Genomic DNA, 27658 nt, shown 5'->3' with positions numbered 1-27658 from the left:
GGTTCACTGTGTGACAGACGGAGGCCTGGCTCTCACAAAGAATTAGGTTATGTGGGAAAGGACACAGTAAAAAAAGTGTGAGTAATATGATCTATTATACCCAGAAAATCCTCAAAATGTATGTGAACTGCAGTGGATGGCAGTGACAATGAACATTCTACAGGTAGAGAGACTCATGGTGGCCAATGAGAGCAAAGAGAAACCCGAATAGCCAGAAAAACTAGAAGACAGAGAAAACAGAGGGGAGGGGAATGAAACTGGGATTTTCTTCAGTTAAGCATAGTGTCATGGATGGAGGCATGAGAAGGAAGCTCATGCAGACATGTCACTTTTTGCTACCTAGCATCTATTTCCTCCTTCCTGATATCATTTGAAATTGCATTTGAGAAATGCTTCTTTTTATTTGTGGGACCATAAGAAAGGACGGTGGGGGCCTCTGGAGTCTTCTGCACTCATCCACTTCTTTTACAGTCAAAAAGTCAGCTGGTCACTTACATTTGCCCCATTAGACTCTTTCTTGGGGCTTTAAATGAGAGGTAGGTTGCTTCTAGGACATGACAAGGAGCAATGGCTGAAGTTCACTTCCACACGAAGGCCACACTGTCAGACCCAGAAGGCTCCTTCCCTCCATTCCTGTCCTTTTTCCTGTCCTGGTTCCTACCCTTCCCATAAAGTTTAAAGGATCCCCTCTACATTGAAGTTAAACAGAATGGTTTCTGTAGTATATGACCAGAATGTTCTGATTGATAAGGGGCCACAGAAATCATGGGAAACCAAAATGCTATTCCTTTATAGGGTTTGGCATTGAAAATAAAAAGAAAATTTATTGCATCAAAACAATATATCAGTGGAGATGTTGTAGTGGCCTGTCCCAGGTCACTCGGTGGCAAAACCACACCTTGTTGTGTGAGAGCCCTCCACTGTGTCAGAGCTCCTTTCCCATCACTCTGAGTGGACCTGAGCCTGCCTCAGGAATCAAGGTGGCAGCATGGAAGGGAGGCATTCTGGAATGCTGTAGGATGGCTCTAGATGAGTGGAGACCATGCTAACCAGAATGGGAAAAGGGGATCCATCAGTGCAGGATGAAATTTCCAGAGAAATTCAGGAAAAATTTGGAGTGATGCTTACAAAAGAATTAGAGTAATATGGACAATAATTATGTTAGAATGTTAAATGAAAAGGAAACAAACACATTCACTCTGACAAGTTTTATTCTAATAGAATGAAAAAAAAACCATGTACACAAGAGTTTGGAATTCTGGATAAAAGTATGAATGACTGTCTTTTTCCTAGTTCTACTTTTATGTGGTATCTCATTCTATTACAATGAAAGTGAATCACTCTCACAGAGGAGGATAAATTTTTTCAAAATCACAATTGCTCAAGAGTAAACAGCAGAAATCCAGGGATGCAACACATTTATAAAAAAAAATGCTTTGTGCAGTTCACCTTCTGATGATTTACACATCTGCTATTTCTCTCAGAGATGAATAGTCCAGGTCTGCTTAAGATCATCTCTTCCATTTGGTGCAAAGCTTTGGCTAATCTCTGCTGGAACTGGGATAGGCTAGGAAATTCACCTGGATAAAAAGATATCACCTGGATATTTTCTATGTAGACAATACTTTATTTATGCGCCTTAGTAGCCATTGGCAGCATCTTTATAATAGCCTGCAAGGGATACAGCTGTTCCCAAATTTAAAAACAGAGAAACACAAAGGCTTCTGAAGCCTGTACTGTGGTCTCTCTTTGACTAGAAAGAATAAGAGGGAACAATGTGCATGTTGGCAGAGAGGTATTATGAAACAACTGCTGGAAAGCTGAACTGAGACAACCTTCCCCTGCTCCTTATCACTTGCAAAAAAAAAAAAAAAAATCTCTAAGAGCTGCTATAGAAAAGGAGGCAGGGCTATTTAGGATGATAGCCAAACACCTGCAGATTTTTGAGATTATATCACATTCTGTGGTTCTGGAGGAAAGTTTGGCCACTTTGTTTTCTTTTTTTTTCCCCCATATCACTCATGGATTCTATTTTCTGAGAGTGCTTTGATTTTCTACTGACTTGCAAATGAGTATTTCACCTGAGATGACTCCTGCATCTTTTTGACAGCTATAGGCTTCTTTCTTCAAGGACTTTTGTACTCTTTGGAAATTGATGGGATTATGGCAAGGAAAGCAACCTAGGAATATACAAGTAGGAGAACATCAGTATGTATGAAGTGACCACATTTCTCATATTCCCCTGAAGCAAGATGTTCTGAATCCCTACCCACCGCCCTATGTAGGGTTTACATAGCATGCTCTGTGTGCATCCCTCTGCAATGCCAGGCTCATGGCAGGCCCCGGTATACATTACAACTCTGGTACTCAGCCAGAGCTGAGTACCATAATGCAATGGTTCTAGGTTGTTACTACCAGGAGACCAGAGTTACCCATGAAGTGACAGCTCTTTGATATACCTGTCTTCTCTGCAGTTTGTGAAAACTCCAAGTTGTCGATTTCAATCCTTCCTCAGTCAGAGGTACAAACATGGCTTCGACTCCCTTGCAAGTTCTGCGGCCGCGTAACTGACGTCTGTGCGGTGGGATGCAAGCAGAAAAGAAGTGATCGTTACCTTGGAGGGCGGGAGGGAGCCTTTTCCTCTTTCTCACTGGCCAGAGCTATAGAGTAAAGCAGCCCCCATGCCCTCAGAGAGGACAGGCAGGCTTGAGAATGGAAAACTGCCTACCTAAACACTATGTCTTGTCCTGGACCATTCAGTTAAAGAGTAATAAGCTTCCAGCTCATACCAGCCACTGTATTCGTGGTCTTTTTGTTGCAATGCCTTACTTAGCCTACACCTCTGCTAATGCATACAGAGGGCAGGAGAGCCCCTTCCCTGCTTTTCCTGGGTCCTGTGCTCTGATCCAGATAGCCTTCCAGGATTTCAAGACTGGAGAAAATAAAACACAGGCATTTCTTATAAAAAATATCCAGGATTGCTGCTTTGGAATGAAGAGCTAAAAGTAAGTGACTGTAAGCGAGTAGTAATTCAGAAAAAAAAGGAAAACATCAGCTCCATTCTTGCCTTTGACCTGCGTGTGGTCCAGGAGTTTGAAGGAAAATCACAGCTGTCATTGGACAAAGAAGTGGAAGCCCAGATACTCTGAGTACCTGAGAGTTTGTGTTTGCACAGGATTTTGCAGTTAATTTATTTTTCTGATTAAATGGTATCTAAAAAAAATAAAATAAATGGCATCTAACCAGAAGTTACTCTTTAAGGAAAACCTTTGTTATTTGACTGTTTTTATTTCTGCCCTGGTCATTTTGTTTACCAATCCTCATGGTAACTTTCTTTGATATTAGAGAATGTCGGCTTCTCAAAGTCCTCACTCTGATGGACCCTGAAAGATGGAGATAGGACTGAATTCATCACTCATTAAAAAAAAAAATCCACTTCCATCCCACATCAGTTTGCCTAATATTCCTTTTTTAAGGAGAGAAAGCACAGAGGCCACAGATGGGGTGGGGGGACACTTGCCTTTCACCAAACAGGAGGACAGAAATGGGACGTTTATCTAAATGCAAAAAGTATTCCTTTGGCCATTATCGAATTCTTGTCAATGAGGCAACAATCTGTATAGGCAACAATCTGATTGTCATGTTTTCTAACATCTGTTTTTTGGACAACAAAGAATTGCCCACAGTTTTTTAAAGCCCACCTGGGAGAGAAACAATGGGGAGTGAATTTGAGATAATTGCATCACTTCTCCTAATGAGCCATGCTTCCCTTACCAGGGATCCCACGCAACCAGAAGCTCCTGCTTTCTGCTTCTTTGTGCCAATGACCCAATGGTGATGCAGGAGAAAGTATCACCAGTCCATGTGGTGGAGCACAATTCTTGTTGAATGAGAAAAAGAGAAATAGTTGGTTTCCTCTTTCCACCCCCCATGCCATTTGTGCTAAATATGTAAGAGGCTAGAAAGTCTTACCCAGAGTCTGACATCTGAGTAGAGACCTCAAAAGTCAATAATGTGACCCAAACCTGAACCTTGGCAAACAGTTTCCAAAGCCCAGCTGAGAAGAAAGGGCAGGTGTGCTATTTGATTGCATTTCTTTTGCCACAAAAGATCCTACTTGTTTCAAGTTACTCTATTTGAAGTGCACTTTTCCTGTTGTTTTAATTTGCGTGTGAGTACAAACCTCCTGAGAACAAGGCCTCCCATTTGATTCACTCTTGGTGCATTCCTTTCCCAGAGGCTTGTCTTGCTGCCCATCTTGGATTCTCTCCTTCCTCCACCCCACCCTCTACCGTGCTTACTGGGATCCTCTTCCAGATCAATCCCCTGCTCTCAAAATCCTTATCACAGGTCCACTTCTGCAGCAGCCATAAGATCTCAGTCTCTCTCTCTCTCTCTCTCTCTATATATATATATATATATATATATATATATATATATATATATTGAACAAAGTTAGGGCACAAGAGCAATATATGAAAAATCCAATTTTCTTTATCTTGATTGACAGCTATTATGCCCAGGAGCCATCATTCTGTTTGATGTCTCAAAGAAACAGGGGTTCATTCAGCATCACCACTCCATGCTCCCCTTGGAGTCTGTGTGGTTTAGGAACCTCTAGCCTTGTGTCAGCAGCCCAGTCCGGGGAATACTGGTCAGTGCTGTCATTTATGCCACTTGCTGAAGCTTCTTTCCACCATTGCTTCTCTGGGGACTCATCTTTGGGTATCCTCACCTGGTCCTCAGGTTCACCAGCTAAGCGTGCTGTGTCTGTGCTGTTTGGAGGCTGGGGTACCTCCTATTGCTCCCACGTTGTGTTGTCAAGTTTACATCAATAGGAACTTGGGGGTTCTGCGAAGGTGGGTGCATCAGAGTTTAAAGTTTGTGGCTGTTGAACACATGCCCCTGAACATTTTCTCAGAGGTCAATTCTGTTTTTACCCAGTGCATATCATTTATTCCTCTTGAGAACTGAAACCAAGAGGATTGATTTCCTGACATCCGTTAAACAATACTGAACCTGGTGCTCTTTCACCATCCTGCTGTTGCATTTCTATTCCTAGAAGATAAGACCCTACATCAACTAAAAAGTTTATTAATTAAGACCTACACTTGCTCAACCAGACTCATTTCAAGACGCTCGCCTTGCTGTCCCCACCAATTCAAAGCTTAGCAGCTTTGTCATAATGGCCTAGGCTCTAAAATCCTACAGATGCTCTCCTGTGACTTGGTCATTCTCAGACAGGGCTAAGATGCCCAAGTTGAGTGAACTGAACTTTGCTTTCTTGACAGGTGTTTTTGGATGATCTCCTGGGGAGTCAATAGTAGACTATCTTCTTACTACACAGCAGTGAGTCAGGGAGCCACTGTATTATCATTGTGAATAATCGTTTCCATACAGAAATCAATAGTTTATAAAAGGGCAAAATCATAGACTGAAGAACAACTTAAATGTTGTTGGACAAAAATAAATGTTGGACAAAAAGGAATAATTAGCGAAAGCACTAAAGGTGACCTCAATTTCAGAGTCTCTAAAGACCATCTATTTGCTACCCTCTTGCAGCATGCTGACATCAGGCTGATTAGAAAGACAGGTGAGCAGGAGGGGAGGGGGCTGCCTGTGGGTGTGTCCGAGACTATGCTAAGGCAGTGGAAATGGAGAGTCGTTTCAGAGCTGGCAAATCCTAAGTTTGTGCTAAGGTGGCTCTGCTAATACCAGGTAACGGGGTCTCTGTGGAAATCCATGACAAAAGATGCAGGAGATCATTGTTGGCAATGACCTGCTGTAACTTCCTTCGGAAGTGGATCATCCCCACCCCGACCCCAAATCCAACAATATGTCAGCATGCACACATCCCATTTTGTATGGTAAACACCAGGACGCCAAGCATCAGTCTTGGTCATAGAGTCAATACCGTGTGTGCTTTTTATAATGAGAATTAATATAGTTCTATCTCAACAAAGCAGCAGTTAGGATGTCATCCTATATTCCCTATTTTCCCCATCCCTAATTCTTAAATGTTGGTGGGCAGAAAAATCTCTTGGCACTTCCAGACTTGGGAGAGATCAGATGAGTGCATCTGGGATGGGGCCCAGGAGTCTGTATGTTTAACACTTCCCAGGCCAAAGGAGCTCATGGGAAGAGCACAGCTGAGGCTCAAATAATGTGTTTCTGAGGAGGCCAACCTTAAATCTTGGCTCTGATTCTGGCTGGCTATGTGACCCTGGACGAGAAACTCAGTCTCTTCTATTTTTTATCTGTGAAGTGAGGATCATAATGCCCACTCCTCGTGTTTATTTGAGCTGGCAACAGTGAGATGCTTGTAGCATTTGTGCATTCATTCAGTCCAAATTCAGTGTCCAGGAGTTCTGGGACAAGCTCTGAGCAGGGCTGTGGCTACAAGGAGCAAATAAGGCACTCAAAGTCCTCATGGTTTTTGGGTCAGCAGATGGCAAGTACTAGTGGCTTTGGGAGGAGAACTACAAGAGGGTTGGTGTTGAGGCCCCTGGCCTCTTGAGTCAGCCCTACTTCTTAGGAAAAGCATCTGGCATCTTGAAATTACTGATGAACAATCAAGCACCATGAATTGGGTTGGGATCTGTTACATAAGCAGTATCAGCTGGGTGTAGCCTTGACTTAGGCTCTCTCAGGCTCTCTGATCCTGAGTCTAGGGTCCTGGTGGAAGTAGCTTATTAAGGACGTTTTCCCACCAGAACTAGGAAAGGGGTGGGGAGCAGGACGGGAAGGGAAGGGAGCCAAGCTCAAGTGTGCTCTCAGGTGAAACCCTAACCTCAGCCTGGACCCTCTGAGACCCCAGGTTGTAAATGACACTTCAGAGTTTTTTGGCCAAGTAGGTAAAGGGCTGTGCCTTTCTATTTTCAAGGATGTTCCAGTGTTGATAAAAGGGATCTGAGGGATCCCTGTATTGCTATACCCATTTTTAAGCTACATAAACAGACTCAGCCAGTTTTCTCTGTCTGAGCTTGCATAGCTGTTACAAAACAGCAGTCACCACTGGCTGAAGGCTTGCCATGTGCCAGGCAGCCCTCCAGGTACTTTACATTAATAACTCACTTAATCCTCAAACAACCTATGACTTAACATCATCATTAGCCCTGCTAAGGGGATTGCATCAAAAATAATTAGTAACCTGCCGAGGGTCACAAAACTTAACATTTCAACTCAAGTTCAATCCCAGAGGCTGGGATTTCAACCCAAGTGTGCTTCACAAACCTGGTCAAGTCTATCATGGTGCTCTCAGTATTTGGTTATCTACATGACTCTGGAAGCCTTAGGAGCAGCTGCCCTTCCCTGTTCACCCTGCATTCCCAGCATCTGGCAGAGAAGTTAGACATTCATACATATTTGGAGGAGGAGAAGAACAATTTCAAAACACCTCGAAGTACTTTGGTCTATAGTTGCACTTGGACTAGAACAAACCCAAGAACAACAGTAGCAAATTATGAAATTCTGGCCTTATTAACTCATTCAGTCAAAAGGCACAGAGCGCCCATAGCATACCTGGCCCCATCCCATGTGCTGGAAGAACAATCATGAAATTGGATACTTTTCTCCCAGCTGAGACTAGGCTTGACAAGTTGAGCAGGGAGGGCTGTCTGTCCATTCTGAAGGCACTCGGCCTCTCCCTTTGTGCAGGCCTTGCTGTCCTGTGTCAGGAGCCCTAATATTGGCCAGGAAGGGACCTGTGTCCCTCCTCTGACCTTCAGCATATTAACAAGGGAGCTCTGTACCTCCTTGGGCCCCTTCGACCTCTCCCCTTTTCCCCTTATAATTATAACAGGTAAATAGCTCAGAGTTATGGTACAAAGAAATAGAGCTGGAGGGATAGTGTTTCAGAACTAATTGTGAGTCACCGGATCAGGTTTCTAAAAGTTGAATATACTGTGAAAATATTCTCCTACCACAGAGTCCTGTGACTTAAAAGTGATGACTGTTAACTATTACTAAGGGAGAAAATTTTACTCAAATTGTTTTCTCCCTTTTCCCATTTTCATTGTTCAATGTATCAGCAAAAAACCCATGGTCTGTTTTAATTTAAGAAGAAATAATGTAAAAATGTTTTCCTCTGCCCTCCTCTCAGGTGTAGTGAGCAATTATAGGGATCGATAATTTTTCATTCCAGGATGAAGATAAAGGAGTCTCCCTTTCAATTCCTCACCTTCTGCCCCCACAAAGAGGGTTGCAGTACCTCTGGAGGCAGCAAGGAACGAGGCAGGGTTCAGAATTCCAGGGGCAGACAACCAGCCTCTGGGTCAGAGTCTCCACCCCAGGCCTCCATTCCCTATCCGTGGTCTCTCCCAAGCTGAGACATTTCTCAGAGTGCACTACCCTGGGCTAGCTGGAAGCTGGACTGTCTCACGTAAATGTTCCTGTGAGGTCACAGTGGTCTTAGGGGTCTCTGATTCCTCCCAGCCGAGTCATCCTAAATTATGGACACTTGGACCCCTCCTGTGTGTCCTACGAGAGAGCCTGAGTAAGACCCTGGAGCCATCATGAGCCACCAGCCTCTAGCTGTAAAGGAGAAATGAACTCTGTAGGGGACATATCCAATTCTGATTTAAATTTAATCTCGGTGGTCAATTATTTGTATAATAATGGAGGAAAATAAAGACTATTTCACCAAAGTCAACTCTGTAATTTTAGAGCCTTTAAGACATTTGAAAAAGCCTTGTGCAATTATGTGGCGCTTAATACTCAGATAATGGAACAATGAAAGATGTATGTTTGCATTTTGTAAAATTAAACTGTATGCAGTTATTTATCTTTTACCTTAATTGTTTGAGCTTGTTTCTAATGTAAACTGTTGTAATTTTAAATAAATACAATAGAAAAAACTTTCATAGGTATCAAGAATCCAGAGTAAATTTACTTTGCAAATAGGCTTTGTAGGTATGTTTTATGCTGAGGATCTTAAACTGACACTTTCATTCAAAAATCTTTTGAATTACTCACTGTTTGCCTCTCCGAGGTCAGATGGATTTTGAGGAGGCTGGATTTCACAATGGAGTTTGGGTGACTTCATCCAAATCTTGAAATATGGGAAATGTATGAAATCGGTGTGCTAGTGGGTTGAAAGTATAGTCTGGACTGACTTTTGTGAAGTGTGCTAACTTCATCCTTTCATTTTTATGTTCTTCCTTTAACCCTGGGTCCAATTTGGTCTCCTTTATAATTATATTTCTCATCCACTTACCTTTTGTTCGCTTGATGTATTTATTATAAGAAGGTTTAAGTATCTTGGGGGATAAGGCAAGTTATAGTATATGAATATATTTGCTAATATTTAAAATAATCGATACAAGTCAAATATACTGTTGGTTAAATTCCAATGTTGTCTTTCTGATGTGATATTCATACCATGACTACAAACACTTGTACAAAACATAAAAACAGAAAGTAAGGCATAAATGATTCCTCATGGATTTTTTTTTTTTTTTTTTTTTTTAATTTATTTTTTTATTGGTGTTCAATTTACTAACATACAGAATAACACCCAGTGCCCGTCACCCATTCACTCCCACCCCCCGCCCTCCTCCCCTTCTACCACCCCTAGTTCGTTTCCCAGAGTTAGCAGTCTTTATGATTCCTCATGGATTGCAGAGGATTCCAGGATTACGCTCAATCACATTCCCCTTGTCCAATGGCTTCCTCGGAATTTTATTACTTCAGTGACACTGAATCACTACAGCACAGGGTTTAGGAGTATAAACTTTCAACTGGATGCACATTCCAGCTCTGCCATTTACTAGCTGTGTGACCTCAGGCATGTCACCTGAACCCTCTGAGCCTCAGTTTTCTTACCGAAAAAACAAGAATCCTGGTAATACCTAAGTCTTGGAGGAAGCGGTTGTTCAAATGTATTGATGTATTTTAAAATACTTTGAACAGTACCTGCCTGGCACATGGTAAGCCTCCTATGGGTTAGTCTTGGGTAAAGCTTTATTTTGGAATAATTTCATATTTATAGACAAGTTGTTAAAATGTACAGAGAAATTCTGTAAATTCTTCTCTATTTGCTAATATTTTTACATATGTGCTTAGATATCATTATTAGTTTTCTATTGCTATGTAAGTACCTGTCATAAATTTAACAACTTAAACCAATATACATATATTGCCTCCCAGTTTCCAGGGGTTGAAGTCCAGATACAAGTATACTGGGTCCTCTACTTAGGGTCTGGCCATAGCTGAAATCAATCAACCTGTCAGCAGAGGCTATAATCTCCTCTCATTTTCAGGATCCTCTTCCAAGCTTAGTAGTCACTAACAGAATGCAGTTTATTGTCTTTGTAGGGCTGAGATGCCTACTTTCTTATAGGTAACAGTAGAGATCATGCTTAGCTCCTAGAGGCCTCCTGTCATTTTCTACCATGTGAGCCTTCCCACAGCATGTCAGTATGCCCTCCTGCAGGAGAGAGCATTTCTCTAATGGCTTACCTTTAGTTAAAGGGTTCACCTGATTGGGTCAGACCTACCCAGGGAAATCTCTCTTGTGATTAACATAGAATTAACTGAGGAGTAGTCTAATCATCAGAATGGTATTCCATCATATTCACAGGTTCCGCCCAGACTTATGAGGAGAATACATTACACAGGCATGTACAACAGAGTGTGAAAATCTTTGAGGATTACCTTAAAACTCTGCTGTATGTGTATTTTTTCCCTGAATACTTTAAGAGTAGGACAGATGTAATGCCTTATCACTCTTGAGAATGCTTGAGAATGCTTTTTCTATGACGAAGAACATTATCTTACAGAACTACAACATAATTGTTAAAATGAGAAAATTAAAATTGACATAATTATCTGTTTTAGAGACCTTATTTATCTATTACAAATTGTCCTTTATATTAGAGACACACAAAAAAAATCTGGTCCAAGATACAATCCACATGTTGCATTTCAATGTCATGATTCTTTAGTCTTCTTTAATCTGGAATGTTTCTTTAGTGTATATTTGTTTTTTATGATCTGGGCACTTTTGAAGGGGGCAGCCTAGTTACCTTGGTGACTGTTTGATACTTCCTCATTATTAATTTAACCAATGCACTTTTGCCAGGAGAATGACAGCAGTTATATTTTGTTCTTGATGTGTCATATCAAGAGTCACCTATGTTGGTTGGTCCAATTATTGGCGATGTTAACTTTGATCATATGGTTAAGGTGGTGTCTGCCAGGTTAGTCACCATAAAGTTAGTCTCTACATAATTATTACTAAAGATGAGCATTGTCCAGTGTTAAAAAGTTAATAGGAACAAAGAAAAATAATAAACTTTCACAGGCCTGAAAGCACTGTATAGCCTCAAAGCACTTTGACTTATATTCCCTTAGAGTTAGCCAGTGAACAAGTCTGAGTTTGGCTGTCTGCTGAGCTCCCAAATTCTTGTCTTTCAAGGGCTCTGCCCTGCAATCATGCAACTCTCTCTTTCCTATAACAAAATTGCCTCCCTCTCTGGGGATGATTCTCAACACAATATCATCACATCTTACTTTGTTTCATCAGAGACTACATTCATCGTCTTACTCTCCTCACTCCCCTCTTAGAACAGCTTTATCCTGACCTCTGTCATCATCATACCACTAAGAATGAGACAAATCATGTCCAGCTCACCAACAATCTCCATGACACTAAATCCAATGGATGTTTCTCTGTCTCCACCATTTTTGAGCTTTCAATGACAGCCAACATTATCAGCCACAATTTTCTTGAAATGTCCCTACCCCAGCCTTTTCTGGCGGGTTTCCTCTTATCTCAATGGCTGTTTCTATGTCTCTTGAAGTCTTAGATATTACTCATGGGAACCCTTGGGATGGCATAGTTCTGCTCCACACGGTCGCTCAACCTCCAGCAGGTGAGCCCAAGTATGTGTCCATGGCAGTAGCTGGTCCCAAAAGAGTGAGTCACAGACACAGTGTCTTAATGTCTAGACTCATTCTGACCCTCTGACATTTCTGCTGCATTCTATAGGCCACAGTGAGTCATAGGGCCAGCCCTGATTCAAGGGGGAGGGAAGTAAGTTTCACATCTTGATAAGAAGACCTTCAAAGTCTCATTATAAAACATGCAAATACAGGGAGTTGGGAAGAATTGGAACCATTTTTTGCAATTAATCACTAAATCCACTAAAAATAGCCCTGGACAACATGATATTATCTGCCATCTGCTTTTGTATTTTTGGTCAAATATAGTGATTCCTATAGGTTTTGACACACTCGTGATGCACATTCAAGTATTCTTGTGCCCTTTCTTTTCACCATCTGTTCTCCCTTCCTCAGTTTTATTGAGTTATAATTGACATATAATATTATATTAGCTTCTAGTGTACAACATAATGAGTTGGTATTTGTATACATTGGGAAATGATCATCACAATAAATCTAGTTAATATCCATCACCTCAACATAATTACAATTTTTTTCTTTTGATGAGAACTTTTAAGATCTATTCTCTTAGCAACTTTCAAATATATAATACAATATTGTTAACTACAGTCATCATGCTGGGCATGACATCCCTATGACTTAATTCTTATAACTGAAGGTTCTTACCTTTTGACCACCTTCACCTGTCTCATGCCTCCTATCCCTGCTTTGGGCAACCACCAACCTATGAATTCAGTATTTGTCCTCTGTCAGACTATTTCACTCTCATGTGTCTTCTAATAAAGACCGTGGCTTCTCCCACACCCATCTGTGGAAATATCCTCCTAACTCTGACCTCTGTGGATTTCCATTTTTGCTGGCTCTGTAGCATATCAGGTTCTAAGGTTACCAAATGATGTGAGGAGTGAGCTTAGATAGGGGGCCACCTTGCTGGTGCCCGTGAGAGCCATAATGATTGGTCATGGAGTTCAGCTTCTCTTATGACTGAATATTCTTTCTAATTTCACTCTATTAGCTCCAGCTCCAGATCAAGCCATTCACTTTCTCTATCTTATTCATCAGTCCTAAGGAAAAAAAAAAAAAGGAGTGTTTTTCTGTTAGTTGGAAAACCCTCTGACCCTCCATTATTTCAATTTCTTTCTCCACCATGTCTAGATGGTACTTTGGCAAAGACACATTTATATTTATGAACCACATGAGTTTAGAAATGAATCTATTTTCTTCAAAGTTATACTGAAAGGAGGTTCAACCAAGCTGGACACATATTTGGAGAAAGGGTTACTTTCCATGTCTTTCCTATTTATCATGACATCTCTGAAGGCCATGAGACTAACCTGAGCATCTTCCTTTTTGGGGTATCATTGAAATCACCTGGGTTGCTTAGAAATAATCATGCCTTGTCACCACCCTGAGGGATCCCAAGGGTCAGAATTACCTGGGTCCAACTAGAACCCAATCATCTGTACTTTACAGAACCTCTGCAATAGCTGGAATTTTGGCAATCAACAGGATTAGAATGAATGCTGCTTGAATTCTCCCTCAACCAAGAGGCCCACTTAAATACCATACAGGTAGATTAGCTCCTTGTTCCTTTTAAATCAGCCAGAGAATAATGTCCAGAGTATCAGGCATGAGAACTAAAATTCCACATCACTTATTCTCAGTGTAATATTTTAATCTGGCTCACCTGGACTAGTTTAGAGTAATAACTGTGACCATATTGGTGACCCTCTGCCCTAGTGGAATTGAAAATTATGAGGTGAGCTCCTTTATAGGTTCTGAGATTCAGGATAATAAGGTATCTTGTCATTCCACAGGAGACAGAAGGATTTAGTCCACCCTTGGAGGCAGATGGGATAGACAGTCACAAATAAGTGATGGAGTCTTGGGCCCTTGTGTCACCAGACGTGTTCTATGGGCATCGATGAAAAGGGGAAGAAACAAGTGGAGTGTAATACATAAGACTAAGTACCCTGTTAATAGTGCAAGATTCAGAGAGCTTTTGACTTTAGGGTCTATGTGAGGATGAAGAAGTCTCTCCCAACAGACAGGAGATATACCAGTGCAATTGTACCAGACTTAAAAAAAATGAGAGTAGCATGTAAAAATATGACACTCATTTTGTCAGAAAAGGGTAACAAAAGCTTACATTTTAATGCTTTTTTATGTGTGCTGCAAAAAAACCTGAAAGTTTACATAAGAAACTAAGAATAAGTATTATCCAATCAGAGGTATGGAGTCTTGATGGGGGTCGACAAGAATGGGAGAGAGAGATTTTTTTCTGACTCTTATGACATTTTTCTGGTTTTTGAACCATGTGAATTTACTGCTTATTCAAAAATTTAATAATACTATCTCTAGTCTTACCTACTGAAAAAATACCTAAAGAGAGACACATCCTGTGAATTCAGCAAAATGTTCACATTGTGTTTTATCAATCACAACAGTATTTACATATGTTTGAAACAGAGTAGTGCAGATTAGCTCAAGACATATTATTTGCTCAGGCTATGAATAACGCTTGGAGCACATATGGATTCATGGGCCCCTTGTAATGACTCCTTCTCACGTCATGTTCACGGAAAACCATGGTCTCTGGTGTGCCCAGCTCACCTGACATTCTTGGGTCACTCTCCTTTCCATAAAGCCAAGTGTTGGACAATTTTACAAGTTAAGGTCCCTAATGTTTAAACCTCATATGGGCAGTCTCGGTGGCTCAGTGGTTTAGCGCCGCCTTCAGTCCAGGGCGTGATCCTGGAGAGATCCTCGATCGAGTCCCACATCAGGCTCTCTGCATGGAGCCTGCTTCTCTCCCTCTGTCTGTGTCTCTGCCTCTCTCTCTCTCTGTGTGTGTGTGTCTCTCATGAATAAATAAATAAAATCTTAAAAAAAGAACTAATAATACTTGTAACAGAGCTAATGAGATAGTTTTAAAAAGCTCAGAACATTTGTTTCCTCCTTTCCCTCCTAGAGCATCGTGGCTAGCTTGGCTCCTTTGGCCACCATACTGTTCATGTTGGGAGAATGGAAGCCTTTCATTCTTCCCTTGTGTTGGTGTGTCCTATGCTCTCTGTTATGTTAATATTTCTACAAAAACATTTTGTAGCTCAGTGTTGTGGGCCAAGATAATTCCATCAGCAGCTATCAAGCCCCTAGCCAGCCACATCAGCCCCTTGCCCCATCAGCATGCCTCATTAGCACCCACACATGCCTCCCAGCACCTTTAGTGCTGTGTGTTAAATGTGAAGACCGCCCTTATTCATAGACCCACCTGTAAGGTCACAGGCACTTTCACAGATTAAAACCTCTAAAAAGGGGGCACATGGGTAGCTCAGTGGTTAAGCATCTGCCTTGAGCTCAGATGGAGATCTCAGGGTTCTGGGACCAAGTCTTACATCGGGCTCCCCACATGGAGCCTGCTTCTCCCTCTGCCTGTGTCTCTGCCTCTCTTATTATGTGTCTCTCATGATAAATAAATAAAATCTTTTTTAAAAAGAAAAACTCTAAAAAGTCCTATGGTAAAATAACCTTTTTAGCTTTCTTTAAACAGCATCTCCCAAATTCATTTACTACTAAACTGGTTTTCAAAGAACCCTGCAAGTATTCTCAGTTCTGGCCTAAGTGTTATTAGCCCCTTCAAAGGAAACAAAGCAGAGGCTCCTTATCTCCCGTAGGGCCTTAAATCCCAGCAGTGTCAGGCTTTTTCTGCAATAAGAAATACATCCCCAGCTCAGTAACTGTTCCCTTCCCTTCTTCCTCTCTGATGCACTTTGTATAATATAAAGGTGGTAGATTGTACTCCTAGAACATGGACAGAGGGAAACTTTTACTTTTTCTTTTTTTTAAGATTTTTAAAATATATTCATTCATGAGAGACACAGAGGGAGAGAGAGGGGCAGAGACACAGGCAGAGGGAGAAGCAGGCTCCATGCAGGGAACCCGATGTGGGACTCAATCCCGGTTCTCCAGGATCATGCCCTGGACTGAAGGTGGCACTAAACCACTGAGCCACCCGGGCTACTTTTTCAATTTGCATTTTACTTAGTGAACATTCAGTGCAATATTGGTTTCTGGAGTAGAATTCAGTGATTCTTCACTTACATACAATACCCAGGGCTCCTGAGGCAAATTTTTAAAGCCAAAGCCTCCTCTCAAAAACTTCAGGGGGAGGGATCCCTGGGTGGCCAGCGGTTTGGCGCCTGCCTTTGGCCCAGGGCGCGATCCTGGAGACCCGGGATCAAATCCCATGTCGGGCTCCCGGTGCATGGAGCCTGCTTCTCCCTCTGCCTGTGTCTCTGCCTCTCTCTCTCTCTCTCTCTCTCTCTCTCTCTCTCTGTGACTATCATAAATAAATAAAAAAAATTAAAAAAATTTCAGGGGGAGAAACAGAAATCTCACTTTGGTTTCCTATAGTTTAAAGGCTCCAGAGAGCTTTCTTCTGTTTGCAGGAAAAGCTCAAATCTTACATGTCAGTATACATTTTCAAAAGAGATTACTTTACTTTTGACTTGAATCATTTCTATCCTGACTGTTTAAAAAGCCAAAAGCGATATCCTTTTTTCCCTTCTCCTAAATCAATAGGAGACATTTCAGCCAGACCCACTGGCTCTGACCTCTGGGAAGGGCAAGCAGTCCTGCCCCAGCCACCCCTGACTGTAGCTGATGGTGGGGAAAACCCCAAGCTGGCTGTGTCTAGACAATACAACTGAACCAGCAGGGAAATGAGCAAGCAAGTCAGCATTGCAGACCATCCTAGCAAGGTAGTAGTGCATTCCTCCACCTGAGCTTTTGTGGTGGGTCAATTTGGTTGTTAGAATGACTAAAATTATACAGCGGCCCCTATTCTGGTTGTATAAAAATGCCCTCCATTCAAGGAATGTACTGTGTGGTTTGCCACATTTGGGATTCTGAGCCTTTTTGGATATGCTATCTTTAGTGTCAAACCCCACATCCATTCAGTGCTGTTAACCAGATCTCCAGGGTGTAGATGACAGTTCAAGCAAGGGTATTTTCAGATCTATAAATACCCCTTGGTCACCAAGTGGCACTTGTTTCCCATATATTTCCATGAAACAGGACAGCAAGAGCCAAGTTTTCTCTGGCTTATGAAAAGGGGCTTATGAAAAGGGGCTCATTCTACTGAGACTGTTTTTCTGAGTTAAAGTTAAAAATCCAATGGGTTTCTCAGTGCTGCTCAGGTCCTCACATGAATCTTTGATGCACTGGGAAATCACACTGTCAAGGCAGGGAAGTGGGTGAAGTGAGAATTTCAATGGGAATTCTGCATCTGAGGGGGGATGCGCATGTGAGGATGTGAGGGTGTGTGTTTTGTTTCTCCAAGTCTGCTTAATAGGCAGGCAGAACGGGAGGAGGAAGGACTGTACTAAGCCTTTCAGTGGATCCTGAGTTTATAGGAGGCGCTTCACACAAATGCATGAACACTTCCCTTTCTGGAAACAGCCACCGCGTTATTCGACTCAGGACCTTGTGCTTCTAGAAATGCCACGGTCCAGGTAGACTTGCTCTGTGGCTTGCTGATGGTACCAGTTTGGTGTTTATTCTATCTGTTTCACTTCCCTTATATGTACAAATGAGACCTCCTGAGAGTTAAATTTTATATTGCCTCTCTGAAAGCAGAGTCTCTGCCACAAAATCAGCCTCTCCCCTCGTCTTCTCACCTCTCATTCTCCTCTCTCCCCCTGCCACCCTCCTCCTCCCTCCTGCCTCCCCTCTTCCCTCCCTTCTGCCCTGCCCAACCCATGTCACTCACTTCTCTGTCATCTGTCACATGAGAAGTCCCCTGTGGAGGGGATTCCAGAGAAACCAGGAGCATCTGCCCCATCTCTGACTCCACCGAGTGCCCAGCTATCTTTGGGACACAGGAGAATTCAGTTTGCTTTTTTGAGTTAAAAATCCAGCTGTCCAGGGGCTGCTGCTCCTTTGACAACTGCCACACATGTGGCTTTGCCCTCCTCTCCTTTAGATGGCACCATTTTACTGCAGTGCAGCCTGGAGAATCCTCCCCCCCGCCCCCCCTCCCCGCTTCAATTAGTATTCCTTGTGCAAAAATAAGAAAATTCCTTCATTATGCTGGTGCCCGGTGGCAATCTGATAATTAAGGTGACGCATCAGCATTTCCATTATAAACCCCAATTCTCACATAGGGTTGTAGCTCAGCAATAAAAACTTGCTAGCGAGGTCCTAACCTTAGGACATTTTAAAATAAACATTGCATTTAGCTTTTAGTGGATCTGAGTGGATCCTAATTATATATGTCAAGTCTTGTCCAAGAAATTCTTTTCCTCTATGTGACCACAAGGAAATTAGGACTTTATCTAGGATTTTGAAAATCTCAGCTAGGTATCAGTTTGCATTAAAATAAAATGCAAAATGTGAAAGATATATCAATTAAAAATTGAAAGCAATATAATCTTTTGATTTTTGAGATTTGGTTTCCTAAAGATGAGTATGCTTTATCATTTCTATCACATTCTTGTTTTTGTCTCTGGGTAAACCTAACAATAGGCAAATCTAACTTCTGAAACAGTCCGAACTTCATCCAGAGCACATTTCTTTGGGAATTACCTAAATAATCCATTCATTTCCTTGCTCCACTTTTTCAGTAGCAATGTGATCCTAGAATTAATGCAGAGGCCACTTCACAATCTTGGCCACTCCATGGGGTGGGAAAGGTGTGTGGGAGTCACATTCCACATGAACCCAAGGCAAGACTCCTGAGTATTTCAGAGCAATCCCCGTTTCAAATATTCTGTCCCTTTATCCAGCATGGTAGCAAATCATGTATCCTCTCTTTTGGCTACAAAAATATTTGGTCAGGTAAATATCTGGTCAGAGAAGGATTTCCAATCTATTGAACAATACTGTACATCTTCAGACCATGCTTCTACGTGAGCCACCTAAAATAAAATCCCTGACCAATGATGGCTTTCTACTTTCCTTTAAAATGATTGATAATTGAAAGTTACTTAAATGTTTTCTGTTGAACTCTGAGGGCATACCATTAAAATTGGAAATTTTAGGTTTTAATCATTGATGAGGTTTTTCTGCTCTATAGCACTTTATGATCAGAATCAAATGTTTTAGGGCACCTGGCTGGCTCAGTTGGTAGAGCATGTGATTCTTGATCTTGGGGAGGTAAGTTAGAGCTCCATGTGGAGCACAGAGTCTATTTAAAATTTTAAAAATAAAGTTTAAAATTCATTTTAAAAAGGAATAAAATGTCTCAGGTACACATTTGAACAGATTCACATGGAGTGCTATCTGAATGTTTGTTACCAACCTTCTTGTTTGCTTCTAGCTGTTATATATGTTAAATGACAACAATTGCTTGACTGAAGAGACTCAGAGTTGGAACTAGAATAAAGCAGGCCACAGTTATAAGAAGAAATGTTCTAGAATTTGTGCCTCTGAAGAGTCCCATAGGTTGGTTTCAGGAAAATTGTGCATCTTGGTGTTAGAGGTGAGACCGGAAGAGAGACTATGCAGTGTCACCGAGGACTTTGCAAGCTGTTAGAATAGAGAGACTGAGAATGAGTGGACAGAGTTGAATGCCTTTTGTCTGTCCTGATGGGCTGTCCCTAAACCAATCTCACCTCTTCTCTTTTCACTTCCTGTTAAATAGTAAGTTCAGATTTGCTTTTTAAAATGTTTTCAGTATCTAAGTTAGTCCTGGATTTGAACTGCAGCTGACTTGTAGAGAAAGACATTGGTAATGTGGGTGTGGGGGTGACTACTCTGAGTAGCAAGATGACCCTAAATCCTTGCAGTGGGAGTCAGAGAGAATTAGGGGCTCTTTAAGATGAGCAAGGATGTTGTCTATGGCTGAGTGGCCTTTATTTGAGGGAAGGGCTAGAATTATATACACTCTGTTGTAGCCACAAGACATAATAATTTCCCACGACCCCAATCTCAGAGCAATAACATGTCTGGTTAACTCAATTTTCCATGATAATCAGACATAAGGATTAATCAATGACTGTAACTCCCAAAGTACAAAAGATTTGAACTTGAACCCTCTGGTAGCATCAATCCCTGCTGCAAGCCAGTGAATTGATTGTTTTTCCCTCATGGGCACCTTCTGGTAGGTATACAAATAAGGAGAACCCAGGATGAAAGGAGAGGAGAGAGAAGGACAGGAGGAAAGCCATACACATACAATTTGTTGTTTCTGCTACTCTCTATAATTACAGTGATGCTTCTAAAAAAATGTTCACAGATGACTCATAGAATGAGAGCAGCATTACTTTTGTGTAACTGATACAGAACATAGAAAACAACTCCCTTCTTCCTCTGGTGTTGGTTTCAGACCACAATGCCTATTTCCCAACATAAGAGAAGAGAAAGAAGAAGAAAGAAAAGAAAGAAAGAAAGAAAGAAAGAAAGAAGAAAGAAAGAAAGAAGAAAGAAAGAAAGAAGAAAGAAAGAAAGAAAGAAAGAAAGAAAGAAAGAAAGAAAGAAAGAAAAAGAAAGAAAGAAGAAAGAAAGAAAGATTTTGAAATGTTAACTTTATCAAAAATCAAGATGGATGACTAGGCAGGTTCAACTGGGTAAGACTCACCAGAGGGAGGTGAGAACAGAGAGGAAGGAGGGTTGTAGTGACAAGAGATGTCTGGAGAAATTGGGGAGACTAACAAGTTGACTTCTTTTTTAAGATTTTATTTATTTATTTTAGAGAGATAGGGTGCTTGTGAACAGGGGAAGGGGCAGAGGGAGAGGGAGAGAGAGAATTTCAAGCAGACTGCCTGCTGAGCACCGAGCCTGATATGGGGTTGGATCCCAAGACCCTGAGATCATGACCTGAGCTTAAATCATGAGTCAGACACTCAACTGACTGAGCCATCCAGGCATCCCAATCAGGTGATTTTATAACCAAACAATGTCTATTACTATGTTTACTTGTACCCTTAAGTTGCTTGAGGATAAAGCAAATGAATTGTGCCTAACTTCACAGTGGAGAAGTGATTTCAAATAGCAATAACAAAAAAAGCATGCAGCCCAGAAATGGACTTGACCCCCCTTCTTTGCCAAACTCCCATTCACCTCTCAAGACCCAACTCTACATGTCTTACTCCTTGTGTGAAAGCATATTCAATTCTTCTCTCATATCCAATCTTCCTTCTGCAGGTTTTTGTTCATGCTCCTGCCATGAAATGTACTCCTGTAGTACATCTAATCTAGTACACTCACTAGATTAGAAAGCCATTCTTCCCATTCGACTGAGTTCTTCAGGATGAGAGCTTATTCATCTTTGTATTCTCAATGCTTGGTACAAACCTTATATAAGACTAGATAACATAACTAGACATGGCTAACAGATGACGAATATATACATGGATGCTGGAAAGGTCTTTCTCTTTTATCTTTGAGTGGTTATGAAGAAATTACCAACGGCAAAAAGCCAGAAAGTTGTCATTGTGGCTGCTGTAGACACTTAACGGCTAGTTTCTACATAGTAACCTAGCTTGAAAAGAATGCCCAGAAACCAACTCAGAATTCCAAAATGAATGCCTAGAACTTTTCTGGCTGGTGGGGATCAACCTGGTTGAAGATCTCACTCCATCATTAGTCCCAGGACTCAAGTGAACCCTGATACTTTGGACTAAAATGAGTACTCATTTAGAGGAAACATTTGGCAGCTGGAGATGTGGTCAGTCAGCAATGAATTGTTTAGATACCTGGTTGCTGTTTCCTAGGAGACCACACGTCAAGTACCTGCTGAATCATGTGCTTCCGTTGGGTAAAGATAGGCTTCTCTGACAAGATGTGGGAGGTTGGGCTGGAGCAGATACCTGACACACATCCAACTGGCCAATCTGAGATAGAGAAGAGGAAAAGGGAAATGTGAAGCTTTACTCACTGAGAATGTATTGTCATAGGGTCTGCTTCCAAGGGAATTGTATGTTCTCAGGTCAGAAGGAGCCAGTCAAACCATTAACTTGTCATTTTTAATAGGTGTTCTTCCACCAAAAAGGTTTTTCTTTATGTTATTATATGAAACCAAATACTTTTATTTCTGCTGCATAGACATAATGGCCTGCTTATGAGTGTAAAGCAAGTGCAATGCCACATATTCTAAATGAAGGAGAACTTTATAACGTTCTACCTTTTTAAAAAGATTTTCTTTATTTATTTATGAGAGAGAGAGAGAGAGACAGAGACACAAGCAGAGGGAGAAGCAGGCTCCATGCAGGGAGCCCGATGTGGGACAGGATCCCAGGTATTCAGGACCAGGCCCTGGGCTGAAGGAGGCGCTAAACCGCTGAGCCACCCGGGCTGCCCTATAACATTCTACCTTAAAAAGGAAGTTAATGGTCAATGTGTGACAAGTAGTAAATCATGCATGGGTCAGTTTCAATGAAACACAGGGAAAATTCTCAATATGGCAGAGAAAATAAAATGGAAGATTGTCAAGGATAAAGCTTTATGATTGAAATTTAAATATAAATCCAGATTCTGTTTTCCAACTCTTCTTAATTCTTCCCCTAAACAATTGTGATAATCTTCTGTGATGCTTGGTATAACTAATGCTCCAAGACCCTGCAAAAGATAAAGGCAAGAATCAACAAGGTTTTGGGGAGTTATACCTATGAAATAATGCTTAAGCCTTCATTTGAAATTCTACATTTCTGCATCTTAGGTGAGAGTCATTCTGGTAAGAGATATTTTAAAGGCAGGAGTAACCCAGTTGGCCAACTCAAAGGAGAAAACAAAACATAAAGAGCTCATCTAGCACTTTGATTGTTGGTAAACTATACCAGATTGGTTTGAGATGACTAGGTTGGAACTAAACTGCTGGAAAATAAAACTAGTTAAAAACTATAAAGCAACGTCTTCTTCAGAAAAAAAGTATCTTTATCCAGCTATCCTACCGAGGAGCTATTTACTTTTTATCTTGTGTCTTCCTTCTCATGTTCTAAAATTTCATACCCTCTGTGAAGCTCCTGAGAAATCCAGTTACCACAATGCTCCAAAGCATAACACCCTCATCCTTTATCTCTGTGCTCTGTCTCTTTGCACATGAACTTGGCTTAAAATGAAACATGTTGGTCAATGGGCTCCTGCAGGAGAAGGGACCCTGATAGCCACAAGATACACTGCAAGTCTATATTACAACAGCGGTTTAAAAGCCAAACCATTGAGCAAATTATATAGTTATTAATTTAATACCATACTAAATATATATTATTTTCCCACAAAATTGGCTGATTTCATTAAATTAACCCTTTTTCAACAAACTCAGTAGACACTGTTGTAAAGAGCATGTTTTCAAAAAATATTTAATGCTATGGGGAAGTACTCACAATACATTCTTTAAAGGAGAAAAGAAGAAAAGGAAGCAAAAATCTACATACAATATGACCCTGAATCTGTGCATATATATATTTATATCAAAATGCTGACAGTGGTGAAATCTAAGCTGTATTTGCAAATTACCACCTATTACTCGTACAAATAGAAAAAAGCAAGAAAAACAACCTTCTCTAATTTTAAGAAGCTTTAAGGAAAATTATAACATGGAACTTTCTAAAGCTTTGCTTATATTAAATAAGCATAATGACTCATTGTATAACAACATTCAATTATGAATATTTGCTTCACTAAAACATGAGAAATTCTCCCTATGTTGAACATAAATAATTTACTTCAACACATCCAGATGTAAAAGGAGATCACCTGCACAAAAATACAAGGATAAAATTAAAAGAATGTTAAACACCTCAGGAAATTTCATAATGTGGTCCTTCCGCATCCTTCATTCAGAATATGAAATTTCAGAAAGAATTTGTGAATAAGAAACTGCTTGGCTTACCAAGGACGAAAGACATCTCTAGAAAAGATTCAACCTGTTAGCTGGGTTAGATCAAATGAATGTCAATTCTATAAAACCACAAATGCAGTCTATCAATGAAATAATTCACACTATGGTGTTGGAAAGTTGAAATTTTTCTTGAGAGTAGTGTTGTTTTCCTATGAATGAGAAGTAGGAATTATTTCTTTTTAACAAAATCTTCCTGGAGCCATAACCTACATGACCTCATTTCTTTGGAAGATGGTTTCATCTTCCCCTGCCACTGAGTCCTACATATGAAAATGCGACCTTCCCCGTGGTGAATAAAACCTCATTCGAATGGGTGCACACTCTCGCTCACATTTTGAAATATGTTTGCATAAGAATTTATTTATGGCTGAAAAGGTCCATGAGGTTTTTCCTTCCCTTTTACTCTCTCAGGGATTTGAGATAGGGTTCCTGCATTGATTCTATCACATAAGCTCACACTCAGGCAGATGTTTCTATGTCCTGTGCCTTTACTGCTTACATGCAAGGTGGTCATCCTGATTCTCTCTATTTCTTAAGGGAAATGGGGATGACAAGACAAGAGACTTACTACTTATGGAAACATTTTATATGGCTTATAATTGCAGATTTAACATTTACAAGGGGCCATGCATTAATCATTCATTTGGCAGAAGGACAAATTTGAATAGAACAAATTAAGAGACTGTTATATAGAAGTAAACACCCAAACTACTGCATCAAGCCAGCTGTGCACCTAACACCCCCACCTGCCTGGCTTTTACTGTAATTTGGGTGCTTATTCCAAAAATCTCCAGAAATGCAGTGGTGACCTCACAAGGCTGGACAAAGAAACAAGATTGCTGGTTACAGAATGATTACAGAATCATTTGAGAATCACTTTCTCTAAGCTACATAGAACTTGATTGTAATGAATTGGAAGACATGATTTGTTATGGTGGTTTTTTCAAATTTATGGGTGTATGATTATCCCTTTATATCTCTCAGCTATAAAGAGCCCATGACAAATGACTCCATGATATGGATAAGGAAATAAATGTAGCTTTCCCCCTGAAAACTGCTACCTATGTAAAATTCTTGAAGGAAACCACCACCTGTTAAATGTGCAGCCCCCTTCCTTTCTTGATTTGCAAGACCTCTGCCAATTTAGGCAGAACGAACCTTTGCAGAAATCATGCCGTCAGATGTCATGGTGAGCTGGACTTCTAGCCCCACCTGCATGCAGAGGACCACCTGGAAGGCCAAACCTTATGGATAAGTTGATCTTGGGTCTGTTTAATAAGTGATGCACAAGGCAGTCAAAGCAGCAACTGGGTGCATTGCTGGAAGCCAGAAGCCTGGCCATCCCACCATGTTTTCCTACTGGCTTTGGATTTCACTGGCTAAGGGGCTCCTGAGCACAGCCCTGGAGGTCTGAGCTAGCCTCAGGAGTGTTTGATCAGAGTACCTGCCTGCAATCTTCTGGCTTCCATTTCTTGACAGGGGGAGGCAGAATAATCCTAGTCCATCAAAAGGGACCTCTAATGAATAGGCTCCTCTCCAGCTCTGCTTCACATTCTGCCACCCAGCCCCCTATTCTGGCCAGACCCTAGCGACAGAGAGGAGGTAGCTGGAGGCCAAAGAAGAAGGAAACTTGCATCGGTGTGTGGAAAACTCATCCACCTGTCTAAACTGAATGTTTCTGCCAGGCTAAGGTGGAGAGACAATGCCTCCAGCTGCTGAGGTGGGAACCCCATCCTGGTTCAAGGGAAGGGCTCACTGGTGTTGGGGGTGGGGATAGGCTGTGCATCAGCTCCGGGACTGCCCCAGGAGAGGAGGTGTTGGCTTGAAGTCCTGCCTCCTAGGTGCAGACCCTGCTGGCAGAATAAATAAGGAGGGGGTTATTTGTGTGGACAAATAGAACCCAGCAGGAGGTCCCAGTGTGGGAGGAGCCCTATTCCCTTTCATCCTGGGTGGGATGGAGGACTTGAAACCAAGGGGACTATTCCAAAGGGAGAGGATTCCCATACTTCTTGGAAGGGTAAACACCTTTTAACTTCTTTCCTGAGGGTAGGCCACCTGTGTGCTTTCCCATCTATTCATCATTTTCATCACCATTTACTGGGTGCTTGTTGCACAGTGCTAGATGCTGGGGGCAGGGAGGGAGGGAGAGACAACACAGTTTGGCCTCTGCCCACACACAGCTCTTAACCTCCAAAGCTTAATAAGCTGTGCCTGCTCTACCTGATTTTCTTTTCCTGCGATGCCATTCCCAGACTTGGGTGAGCAGACACGATGAGCACTGATCTCAGGTGGCATGAGGCAATCAGGTATTGACTATTACCAAGTCATGGGAAGCTAAAATAGGAGAGACCCAGAGCTAAAGCAGCCAACGCCCTTGTTTTCACGTGGAGAAACTGAAACCACGGCATGGAGGAAGTTCAAAGCCATGAGATCAGATCCTGCAGCTCCCTGGCTCCTGACCCAGTGCTCCCTGCCCTGTGCCTGGTGCACTCCAACTCTGGGAACCTTCTCCCCACTGGCCCAACGTGGCTGAAAGTTTTTATCCAAATATGAATACAGGGGAAGTACTCATTTGGACAACAACTTCTTATTGCAGCTACTATTCATTAAATAGTTTTGGAAGACACAGATTTTCCCCTTAAAAAGCTCTGCTGCCAGTGAATCTACTAAATCAGTAACAGCCAAATCTCCCTGATGACGATGACAAATGCCACACATGCCTTCAGTATGAAGATTTGTCTTGAAATAGGCTTTTCCTCCTGAGACCAAAAATAAATATGCTTCGAGGTTTTTTTCTCTGAAGCATTCATTTCTTTAAAAAGCGGGTCCTATGGTTACATGGCAAATTATAATGATGATTCTCCCAAATTATTAGTTACTGTTGAAAACTTAACTCTTCTTCTCTCCTCTTTCAAACCAGGGATACTCATTTTTAAAAACAATGTTACAAAATCGGAGATTTTCCTTACTCTGTCATGGAAAGGTAAATGATTTCATTAACAACATTTGAGATGGAATTTGAAGTATTTTGATATAATTTCACTCTTTTGATTCTGAGGAAGTTATGAAATTGGCAAAAGGTGTTACAATGCCAATTTTAGGTAGGCAGGTATCCATTTTTATTTTTATTTATTTATTTATTTTTATTTATTTATTTTTTAAATTTTTTTTATCCATTTTTAAATAAGAAATATATTTAAAATTTTAGGGGACTCTATATCACCCGGCAGAGTGGTGGCAATGCCTACATTTGAACGTAGGTCTTTTGATGCTTGGTTCTGAGGCCTTGCTGCCAGGCCACATGAAATGTATTGCTATCATCTTGCCGTGGGTGTCCCTTGAAGATACGGCTGTGCGAAAGTGATATACCATTACAATAGTGTGATATCAACATAAAAATAGGTTAATGGAACAGAACGAAACCTAGAGACTCCAGCATATATAAAAATTCAGGATATAATAAGAGTAGGTTTCAAAATAATAGAAAAAGAGAAAAATAGAAGCTAATAAGGTAATAAGTTAAATATGGAGGAAAAATCAAAATTAAAGCCAGATAATAGTATACAAATATTCATATAAATTCTAGGTGAACTTTTTTTTCTTAAAAAAAATAAAAGATAAACATTGTCATGTAGTAGAATTAGAATAAAAACCAAGGGGACAGAGGGATAGATAATTTCAGGACAAGAAAGTGTTGGGTAAGCATAATAGCAAACAGAGATAACCACCAAATAAATGAGTGCTGTATTTGATTATGTAAAATATCAAATTTCAAAATACACACACACCACCACAATACACATAGTAGACAAAAGAATAATATCTTCACGATGCAAAATATTTTATAAATATTTTTTATTTTATTTTTTAAATTTTTATTTATTTATGATAGTCACAGAGAGAGAGAGAGATACA

General features: G+C 41.0%; 1 long non-coding RNA gene across 2 annotated transcripts; it reads right to left on the bottom strand.

The window, feature by feature from the left end:
* Nucleotides 1–1203: 1203 nt before the first annotated feature.
* Nucleotides 1204–21591, bottom strand: LOC112673349 (uncharacterized). Of its 2 annotated transcripts, none has more exons than XR_004808865.2 (4): nt 20994–21591; nt 3775–3880; nt 2460–2574; nt 1204–2180 (listed from the first exon to the last, which is right to left on the bottom strand). It is a non-coding gene; the product is annotated as an uncharacterized LOC112673349 (long non-coding RNA). The 2 variants fall into 2 exon arrangements; XR_007405657.1 differs by having other exon boundaries at nt 21112–21591.
* Between the last annotated feature and the right edge of the window lie 6067 nt (nt 21592–27658).

Source organism: Canis lupus, chromosome 24 (assembly GCF_003254725.2).
Source record: "Canis lupus dingo isolate Sandy chromosome 24, ASM325472v2, whole genome shotgun sequence".
NCBI classification, from domain to species: Eukaryota; Metazoa; Chordata; class Mammalia; order Carnivora; family Canidae; genus Canis; species Canis lupus.
This window is presented reverse-complemented; position numbering and strand designations above follow the sequence as displayed.